General features: G+C 37.8%; 1 non-coding gene across 1 annotated transcript; it reads right to left on the bottom strand.

Annotated features, from left to right (window-relative positions):
• Positions 1–848: 848 nt before the first annotated feature.
• Positions 849–1,010, bottom strand: LOC115872511. Its single transcript, XR_004047909.1, has one exon. It is a non-coding gene; the product is annotated as a U1 spliceosomal RNA (small nuclear RNA).
• Positions 1,011–4,909: the final 3,899 nt, after the last annotated feature.

Raw genomic sequence — 4,909 nt, 5'->3', positions numbered from 1 at the left:
TAGATAGGTAATCAAGATCCCTTTGCACTAAGTTATGGCACAGGGTAGAAGAGTTGATGTTCCCCTGGGGGAGAGCTGTGAAAGTATATTGTTGCCCCTGCCAGGTGAAGGCAAACTGCTTCTGGTGGTCCTTCGAGACTCGCATGGAGAAGAAGGTATTAGCCAGATCAATAGCTGCATACCAAGTACCAGGAGAAGTATTAATTTGCTCAAGCAATGAAATCACATCTGGAACGGCAGCTGCAATTGGAGTCACCACCTGGTTAAGTTTACAATAATCCACTGTCATTCTCCAGGATCCATCTTTCTTCTTTACAGGCCAAGTAGGCAAGTTAAATGGGGTTGTGGTAGGAATCACCACCCCTGCATCTTTCAAGTGGCCCTAAAGGCAAGGATGGCAAGATTTCAACTTAAATGCTTTAGGCTTATTTTCAGGAGAGACAAGTCTCTGGAGAAGGACATGATGTTTGGTGAAGTGGAGGGGCAGTGAAATAGAGGAAGGTCCTTGATTGATGAAGTAGCTTCAACCATGGGCTTAGGCATAGCAGTCAGTGTGAGGATGGTGCAGGACTGGGCAGTTTTTCATTCTGTTGTGCTCAGAGTCACTGTGGATTGGAACCAACTCCACAGCACCCAACAATAATATTATACATGTATCTCTCTGAAGAGTTCTACTGTTGTAGAACCCAACCACTGTGAAAGATGAACTTTTCCCAGATTTTATTTAGATCCTTAAAAGAACCCTTAAAATGAATTGTTATTGCCTTCATGTTCAGGAGAAAAGACTGACACTATAAATTGTTTACTTTGTTTAAGATAACAAATCTTCTTTTCTTTCTTTTTTAATCAGGGGAGAGCGTGAATGAAGTCCCCACTTTCACAAATTATGCAGTCGAGTTTCCCACATTTGGGGAAATCGCAGGGGTCAGCACATCTGGAGTGCAATGGATAAGCCTCACCCTGGGAAAACCACCTTCATGATCATGGTACCTCCCTTGCCAGGTAAGTATAAGATAAAAAATTTTAAAGAGGAAAAAACTACACAAAAGACAAATGAAAATGTGTTCCCAATTTAATAATCTTTTGTAGAACAAAATCAATTCTTTTGTAAGCATTTAGGGGGAATCAAAATAAGTATACATACACCTTACTCATCTGTAGGGTCATAATTAGTCAGAATTAACTCAATGGCAGTGAGTTTTTTAATGTTTATTGGTAAATGTTTATTGGTAAAAAAATTTATTTGCGTGAGTGGAAGTCTTCTGTAAGGCAGAAATGAGTAAGATATTGCCAATATTCTCAAAAAATACAAAAGCTTGTTAACATAAATAGAAGAAAAATGAAATCAAAGCCTACTTCAGTGTAAACAATGAGCTTGTGTACCTCTGACTTACCATTCTGTTTGAATTTTCTCATTGTAGTATCATAATAAACCCCAAAATTCATACAGTAAGTATGCTCTCTTTTTGTCATTCTTTTGAAGAACTCTTTTATTAATTCATTTATGGACATATTCCAATATATTAACATAAGAATTCCCCTGAGATTACTTGTGAATTAATAATTTTAAATTAGTATTGCTTTAGTTTATTTATATGGACTTTTAATGCTACCATAATTTCCTAGGTATACCTGTAAAACTTATTCAGCATAATACTATCCATATCCATTTGGTTGTGTTAAATTGTACTGATATTTTTGTTCTGCACTACATTCTTTTTTTACTTTTTGGATTAACATAAATGCAGGAAATAAAGTTTCTCTACTCAGAATTTACTTTCCTATTTATCTTATAAACTTATTTTCCTGTTTTATCTACCCACTTTTATTTCTCTATAAAACACTGTGGTACTGATCATACATTATTAAAGATGCCCAACAAGATAATGCACACCAATCGTTCTTCAACTTTCCAGTTATACTTTCAGAGAGAGTAATGATATAACAAGTAAATTAAAGAGCCATGAAAAAGTAAGGAAAACAACTTTATGTCACAAGTATAAATGGTAGCAATTGAAAATGAGCCACCTGTTTCTCATTAAGCAAACAAGTGAGGTGACATACAATTCAGTTGCTGAAAAATGTATTTTGTATCACAAGATCTCTTATAATACTAGAATTTTTGCCGGTTGAACATTATAGTAAGGGAACAATGTACCATAACAGCCATTTACAGCAACTTTAATGTAGTGCACAGCGATCTTCAAAAATAAAAGTCATTTATAAGATGATGGTGCAGAATGCTTTTATTTAAATCCTAGAGATAGAGAAATATGGCCACTCCCAAAGTTATGAACAAGGCAGTTCGTAAGTGCGTCTTTAATTTGAATTTTTAGGTAAGTCAGACCAGGTGTAAACCAACCAAACAAACTCATTTCTGTCAAGCCGATGATAACACAAATCAGTCATATAGAGCAGAGTAGAGCCCCTGTGGGTTTCTGAGGAGCTAGCTGATAGGCTTACCTTTCTTGCACAGAAGAGAAGAGCTGGTGATTTCGAACTGCTGATCTTGGGGTTATCAGCCCAATTGGTTACAAACTATGCCATAGACTTCCCAAACTATGTCTTTGTCTTTTTTAGGCCTTACGTTAGTGCAAGAAAAGAGTCCTGGTGGTATTGCTACTCTCAAATTCAGCAGTTCAAAACACCCAACTGTTGGATAGGAGAAGTATGAGGCTTTCTGCTCCCCAAGAAATGTAAAGCTTCAGAAATCTGCAGGGCAGTTCTACTCCACCTTATTGAGTCACTATGAGTTGGAAACAACTCAGTTTGTTTGTTTATCTGTTTTTTGTTTAGTGCAAGAAAAGACTGCAGTACGTGAAAATGTTTATCATGAAGACTTTGCTTGATTTTAGTAACCATGTATATTTTTATTATTTATTTTTTTCTTTTTTAATCATTTTATTAGGGGCTCATACAACTTGTCTCACAATCCATACATAGATCAATTGTGTAAAGCACATTTGTACATTCATTCCCCTCATCATTCTCAAAGCATTTGCTCTCCACTTAAGCCCCTGGCATCACCTCCCCATTTTTTCCCCTCGTTCCCTGTTCCCACTTCCTCATGAACCCTTGATAATTTATAAATTATTATTTTGTCATATCTTGCACTGTCCGATGTCTCCCTTCACTCACTTTTCTGTTGTCCGTCCCCCATGGAGGAGGTCACATGTAGATCCTTGTAATCGGTTCTCACTTTTCAACCTACCCTCCTGGTATCGCCACTCCCAACACTGGTATTGAAGGGATCATCCACCCTGGATTCCCTGTGTTTCCAGTTCCAATCTGTACCAGTGTCATCCTCTGGTCTAGCCAGATTTGTGAGGTAGAATTGGGAACATGATAGTGGGGGGAAGCATTTAGGAACTAGAAGAAAGCTGTGTTTCATTGTTGCTACATTGCACCTTGACTGCCTTATTTCCTCCCCACAACCCTTCCATAAGGGTATGCCCAATTGCCTACAGATGAGCTTTGGTTCTCCACTCTACACTCTCCCTCATTCAAAATGATAGGAGTTTTTGTTCTGATGATGCCGGATACCTGATCCTTTCGACATCTCGTGATTGCACAGGCTGGTGTGCTTCTTCCATGTGGGCTTTGTTGCTTCTGAGCTAGATGGCTGCTTGTTTGCCTTCAAGCTTTTAAAACCTTAGATGCTATATCTTTTGATAGCCGGGCACCATCAGCTTTCTTTACCACATTTGCTTATGTACACATTTGTCTTCAGTAATAGTATCGGGGAGATCAGCACACAATGATATGATTTTTTGTTCTTTGATGCCTGATAACTGATCCCTTCAGCACCTTGTTATCATGCAGGCTGGTGTGCTTCGTCCATGTGGGCTTTGTTGCTTCTGAACTAGATGGCTGCTGGTTTACCTTCAAGCCTTTAAGACCCCAGATGCTATATCTTTTTATAGCAGGGCACCATCAGCTTTTTTCACCACATTTGCTTATTCACCCGCTTTGTCTTCAGCGATTGTGTCGGGAAGGTGAGCATTATAGAATGCCAGTTTAATAGAACAAAGTATTCTTGCATTGAGGGAGTACTTGAGTGGAGGCCAATGTCCAGCTGCTACCTTAGTACTAAATCTATAAATATATGCACATAGACCTATTTCCCCATTCTCATATATAAATATATTTATATATGTACAAGTGATCCAAATCGGTGGTGTGGACGGTGTAGGAGGCCTGATAGGATGTGATCAAGGGTAATGTAACCAAGAGGAATTACTAAAATCCAAATGAAGACTGAGCATGATAGTGGGACAAGAGGAAAGTCAAAGGAAATAGAGGAAAGGGCTAGGAGGCAAAGGGCATTTATGGAGGCATAAATAAAGGCATGTACATATGAAGACTTTGTTTTAGTAGGGGTTGGTTCAATCATAACAAGTTTAGGGCAAATATATATTATATTAAAGGACATAAAAATCACTAGCAAATCTATAAGGATCTTCTGGGAACTTGTTAAAATGTGGACTCTCATGCATTATACTAGGATGAAAATGCAAATTATTTTAGCGTGGGTTCTAACCTAAATGTACTTTTTCAGAGCCCTGGTTTGTTTGGAGGTGTGAAGAAGGTCCCAGAATTTTCATTTGTAAAAAATCCCTAGGTTTGCTAATGCTACTGGTCCAGGTATCACCCTAACAGCCTAGAGAATAAAAAATCCCATCAAATAAATTTAGATTAACAATAAAATATATGAGGGGGTACCTCCCCCAAAAGGAATTTTTCTCAAATATATGGGTTTTTAAAAAAATAAAATAATGGTATCCCCTTCAAGGTACTCTCCATTAAACTTAATATGTTTGTCAAATCTGTGATGTTATTCTTGGAAACCTTTTTCAAACTCATCTGTTTGGATGGCTGAGAGCCCCTCCATTTTTTTTTCCTTCACCTC

This window comes from Echinops telfairi, unplaced genomic scaffold (assembly GCF_000313985.2).
Source record: "Echinops telfairi isolate 266 unplaced genomic scaffold, ASM31398v2 ScPeMD7_7424;HRSCAF=8462, whole genome shotgun sequence".
NCBI lineage: Eukaryota > Metazoa > Chordata > Mammalia > Afrosoricida > Tenrecidae > Echinops > Echinops telfairi.
The sequence above is the reverse complement of the archived record's forward strand: the minus strand, read 5'-3'. Positions and strand labels throughout refer to the sequence as shown.